This window comes from Symphalangus syndactylus, chromosome 9 (assembly GCF_028878055.3).
Source record: "Symphalangus syndactylus isolate Jambi chromosome 9, NHGRI_mSymSyn1-v2.1_pri, whole genome shotgun sequence".
Lineage (NCBI taxonomy): Eukaryota > Metazoa > Chordata > Mammalia > Primates > Hylobatidae > Symphalangus > Symphalangus syndactylus.
This window is the reverse complement of record NC_072431.2, coordinates 125,652,889-125,658,883: the sequence shown is the minus strand read 5'-3', so window position 1 is coordinate 125,658,883 and position 5,995 is coordinate 125,652,889. Positions and strand designations below refer to the sequence as shown.

The 5,995-nt window shown below is 42.2% G+C and overlaps 1 pseudogene; it reads left to right on the top strand.

The window, feature by feature from the left end:
• Window positions 1-2,083: 2,083 nt before the first annotated feature.
• Window positions 2,084-3,256, top strand: LOC129490777 (ATP synthase subunit d, mitochondrial-like; annotated as a pseudogene).
• Window positions 3,257-5,995: the final 2,739 nt, after the last annotated feature.

Genomic DNA, 5,995 nt, shown 5'->3' with positions numbered 1-5,995 from the left:
ATTATGAGTAATGTGATAGGAGTATAAATGAGAGAAGAACTCCCCAAATATCTCTTAAAACAAAAATTGGCACATTTATTTTTGCCTTTTACTAGCCCAGTTTTTCCTGTCTGAACATGGACATGATTGCTGGCATACCAGCAGTCACCTTGAGAGCAGGAGGATAGGAGTTATACCCTAGGGCTGGGCACGGTGGCTCACACCTGTGCTCACACCTCCCAGCACTTTGGGAGGACAAGGCAGGTGGATCACTTGAACCCAGGAGTTCAAGACCAGCCTAGGCAATATGATGAAACCCTGTCTCTAAAAGAAATGCAAAAATTAGTGGGATATGGTGGCACAAGCCTGTAGTCCCAGCTACTTGGGAGGCTGAGGTGGGAGGGCCATTTGAACTTGAGCCAGGGAGATCTGATTGTGCCACTGCACTCCAGCTTGAACAACAGAGCAAGACCCTGTCTCAAAAAAAAAAAAAAAAAAAAAGTCATACGAATGGAGGAGCACAAAGCTAGAAAGGCCTTAAGTCTTTCACGGCCTCAGCCTGAGTGCCCATCTCCAAATGTGTTTTACATGAGACAAAAACAAACCCCCAATGTCTTCAAGCCACCATTTTGTCGTTGTTTGTTTTGCTTTCTAAGATTTGTTACTAGCAACCAAACAGAATTCATAGCTTCATAGGCAAACCAAAGTACTATAAATGAAGCTAAGCTTAAAAGCATTTCCTATGTAACAGGAAGTATTACCTGCCAAAAATCTGCCCAAGAAAGCTTGTTCAGGTGAGACTTCCTGACTTTTTTATGTTTTTCCAGCACTGAAAGGTTGGAAAGTGCACATGAACAGTAAATACATGGGCAGCTATCCAAAGAGAATCATTTTATGTTTACCCAGCACCGTACAATGAACAGTGCTGGATACGTGTTGTCCATGTGTCTATATTCCTAGGACTCAACTGAATAAAAGAAAGTGAAAATTCAAATCATTTTCAAGACAGGCTTATAGTATGTGAAAAGGCCATTTAGGGCACACCACTAACTTTGACAAGACCATTTTCAGACTTGCCATATGACTGTAATATTAAATGACATCCATATCTACCACCCCTTTGCTTAGTCTCTGTATCAGTTCTCTTGGGCAATGTAGACTAAAAAGCATAAAACCACTGAGTCTCAAGTAGGGCTTCCAAAGCCATGACGAAGCATAGGAAGTGTGCATTGAACACATTTGTATACGTGTCAGGTATAGAGAACAGCAGAGTCAAACAGAGCACGTCTTTTGAAGCCCTGAAGTTGACTAATGAGCTGGGTGGAAAATGGCATTGAGAGTGTTTCCCTCTGGCCTCTGCAAGACAGAGGCAAGCAGCCACCCTCAGGATATCTGCTCAGCAGAGCACTAGGGAGATCACTGGGGAGCTCAGAGGCACTCAGATACAGTTATCAGCAGACACAGCAGCAAACTGGAGAGCCAAGAGTGTGGCCATCGGAATGCTAGAAGCAGCCTACCTCAAAGGCCTTCAGTGGAGACCCCAAATAGGAAGGACCAATAGTGGCCAATGATGCTGATGGACACATAAAAGATTGTGATTTACCTAGTGGCATTTTTAATTTCTATAGGCAGGCAACACTCTATACTTACATAATAAAACAGATTGTAAAATATAAGTGTGTAATTGACAAGACATACCATATATTCTACGAGTTAAGAGTATACTGACAGATACAACAGATACACAATATATCCTATGAGTTAACAACAGAAAGTGAGGCTTACAGAGATTAAATAAGTCGTCCAACATCATATAGCTCATAAGTGGCAGCCAATATTCAAACTCAAGGCTGTCTGCCTCTAAAGCCCATATCTATAAATCCCATACCATGTAAGCTCTCTAAGAGGAAGACCTTCCCAAAGTTGGTGGCTAGGGGCCGTTACTGAAGAGTTGTAACTAAAGCAAGGGTCTTTTTGCTTCGATGAAAAGGTTGGTGCTAACCTTTTAAGTGGTGGTAAAAAGTGATGCACAGCATTGAAGTGTGGAAATGTCCTTGTGTTCTGAGAAGAACGTGTGTTGTGTGTTGACGTCTCCAGTGGATGCATGAGGTATATGCGAACAGTGGGTTGGAAGACAGCCTGCAAAGCTTTAAACTCCAACCAAAGTAAATAAATGCATCTTACTGGGGTTTTTTAGGGCAGTTGTGGCCACATATTAAAATTTAAACTTTGTGCTTCAGGAATGGGGAATAAGCACAGGGAAAGTAGAGGAAGCCATCATCTAGAAAAATAATGGAATTGCTTGGTATAGGGCACCACCAAAGCTTAACTGTCTCTGTGATAGTGATAGTCAGTGCATAATTTATTTAAGCTTATTGCAGTATTGAAAATACTTCATGAATCCCTCATTTCCATCTTCATGAATCTACAAGGAATCTAAAGAGTGTAAGTTGGAAAACAATGGGCCTGGGGAAATTCACTATGGGGAAAAGTGCAGAGGGTGAGGGAGAGATCACTATCACAGAGACAGTTAAGCTTTGGTGGTGCCCTATACCAAGCAATTCTATTATTTTTCTAAATTATGGCTTCCTCTACTCTCCAAAACCTGTGATTGTTCCCCATTCCTGAAGCATAAAGTCCAAATTTTAATACATAGCCACAGCTGCCCTAAAAAATCCAGTAAGGGCCGCTAGGTGCTGCTGTGGACTATGGGCCGCTGGGGTCGGTGAAGGATCCCAAGAGGGCTGGGCAAAAACTTGCTCTAAAAATCATTGACTGGGTAACTTCTTGGGAGATCATATCCCGAAACCAAAAGGCCATTGCTAATTCCCTGACATCCTAGAATGAGACTCTCACCTCCAGATTGGCTATTTTACCTGAGAATCCACCATCTATTGGCTGGACTTACTACAAGGCCACTGTGGCCAAGGCAGGCTTGGTGGATGACTTTGAGAAGAAGTTTAATGCCCTGAAGTTTCCTGTACCAGAGGATAAATATACCGCCCAGGTGGATGCTGAAGAAAAAGAAGATGTGAAAACTTGTGCTGAGTGGATGTCTCTCTCAAAGGCCAGGATTGGAGAATATGAGAAACAGCTGGAGAACATGAGGAACTTAATTCCATTTGATCAGATGACCACTGAGGACCTGAACGAAGCTTTCCCAGAAACCAAATGAGACAAGAAAAAGTATCCCTGTTGGCCTCACCAACCAATCGAGAATTTATAAAATTGAGTCCAGGAGGAAGTTCTGGCCCTTATATTACACATTCTGGACATTAAAAATAACAATAATTATGTAGAAAAAAATCCAGTAAGATGCATTTATATACCTTGGTTGGAGTTTAAAGCTTGCTAGATATCTTCCCAACCCCCCCCCCACTGCCTTCATGTACCTCTTGTGTTTACTAGAGAAGTCAACACACAACACACTCTTCTCAGAACATAAGGATACTTCCACACTCCAATGCTGTGCATCACTTTTTACCACCAACTAAAATGCCCTTCCTTGTCCCCACATGGCAAAATATTATCTGTTCTTAAAGGCCTAGCTCAAATGCCAACTCCTTCTAGAAGCTTCCTTCAGGCCTGATGCCCTACTTTACCTCAGCATTGCCCAAACTGAATTGCCCCAAGAGAATGTATTGCCCTTTCCCTTTTTCACTTTTTTTAGGTCTCTATTTGATACTGTACTGTTGTTTATTTATTTCGCTTAAGTGTGTCTGTGAGCTAAGTACCATAATTTATTCATATATGAATCTCTAGAACATTTCAAGTTTCTGATATATATTGAACAATTCAGATAGAATGCGTGAATAAATTTTTATAATATATAAAAATTGTATATATTTATTGTGTACAATGTGATTTTTTTTTTAAACAGAATCTTGCTCTGTTGCCCAGGCAGGAGTGCAAGGGTGTGATCTCAGCTCACTGCAACCTCTGCCTCCTGGGTTCAATTGATTCTCATGCCTCAGCCTCCCAAGTAGCTGGGATTACAGGCATGTGCCACCATGCCCAACTGATTTTTGTATTTTTAGTAGAGAGTTTTGCTATGTTGGCCAGGCTGGTCTCGAATCCCTGGGCTCAAGTGATCTGCCCTCCTTAGCCTCCCAAAGTGCTGCAGTTACAGGTGTAAGCCACCGTGCCTGGCCAATATGATGTTTTGAAATAAGCATACATGTGGAACACTCAATCAAACTAATTAACTTGATTGGCCAGGTGAATGTCTTTGGTCTAACCAGTAATCCAGGTGCTCCCCTTTTGGCACTCACCATTCTGACCTTCGAGCTACTGATTGCTGAACAGATGCTATGGTGTGATCTCATTCATTCCATCTTTAGCCAGCAAAAGGGTCTCCTGAATGCTCAGTGGAAGTGTGTCTTCCTGTAACTTCTAACCCTTAGTCCAACTTGTGTTTCTTTGAGCCTAAGTTACATCAGTCTTCCATGTGATAGAAATTCAGTATTTTACACTAATGGATGACCCAATCCTTCCAGGTAAGCTTCAACGGTGTTATCAAGCTATCAACAGTGTTATCAAGTTCAGTTTTTCTTTATATTTACTGTGGCTATAGTAACTTTCACATTAGTTCTTTAGAGTAAAATAGAGTTTCCCAAAAATTGGGGGATGTCACAGCTTCATCTCTGCAACAAGAGTAGGAACTTGGTCAACCATTAGTGTTCAGGCTTCTGGTCACAGGTGTGTGGATTGGAGAGCATCTGCTTCTTCACAAAGAGCCGCTTAGACAATGGAGGCCTCATGGGAGACAAGGTGTCCATCATTATGTGTGAGGCTTTGTGTCCGGGCTAACTGAGCAGTTCAGGGAAATAGAAGAGTCATCTAGGAAGCTTTCCTCAACTTCTCCTCATCAAGACATATTTAATACTCTAGATTACTCTCTGCTGTTGTTCCAGAAAAGAACTTAATGACTTTCTTCTTCCTTTTTCTTAAATTAGAAGCAAGAAACATACTACCTGCACAATATGACCATGCCATATTAGGCTGTGCTTGTTGGAATAAGGAGTGTCTACCTTTAAAAGAAAATCAATACATGGTTTTAAAGGATGCCACAAGTTAAGCAACATAAATACTTACATTAAGCTTCAGTAATCATTTGGGATCCATTGGCGGAGAACAGCACAACCAAAAACCCAAGCTTGCCTCTGCAGGAGAAGCTCCAAAAAGCTCAGGCTTGGTCTCAAACAGTGAATCTCAACTCTGCACATTTGATTCACCTGGGGAGCTGTTACCATTAGCCAGGCCCATTCCTTTATGAGATTCTAATGTGAAGCCAGGATTGAGAATCACTGGCATAGAAAGAAAATGGTGGCCTGTGGAAGTGGGGGTCACCAGAGAAGCTGGGAACCCCTCACAAAAAAAGTCCCCAACATCAGCAGAGAGCAGCTAATTTTGCTTATTATCCAAGAGCCTTGGACCACTGTGCCTCTGGTCTTCTCGGGTGAATAAAACCCATATGTCCCTGGGTGACCAAGCCAGTCACCACTTGGTGGTGGCTCCAAGCCAAGCAGCACATTCCCTCTGCTGGCTTCTCCCTCATCAACTTCTTGGGCTGCCAGATTTCCTCAGAGGGAGCCTCAGGACACAAAACGAATGGAGAGGTCAAGGCAGCTGTGGTAGTAATACCTCCCAATATTGTAGTCTTCCTTAACAATCATCCCCCACCTAAAACTGCACTCAGGAGGAGACAGAGCAGCCCAATAATAATGATCACATTGATAATTATCTAAGTATCTGCCATGTGGCACCAAGCTGGATGCTTTGCATATATTATATTTTTGCAAAGGTATATTATCTCTACTTTATTAATGGGGATATCAGAGCTCAGAGTGGTTAGTTAACTTGCCCAAAATACACAAGGCTAGAACGAGCCCAAATCTATCTGGCTCTGTAACTCATGTCTTTCTATGCCATATTGCCAGTCCTTAACTCTTACCTTCTACGGAGTGTCATTATCTGATCCTGCAATTAAATGAAGTCAGCCCAAGAAAACACCTCG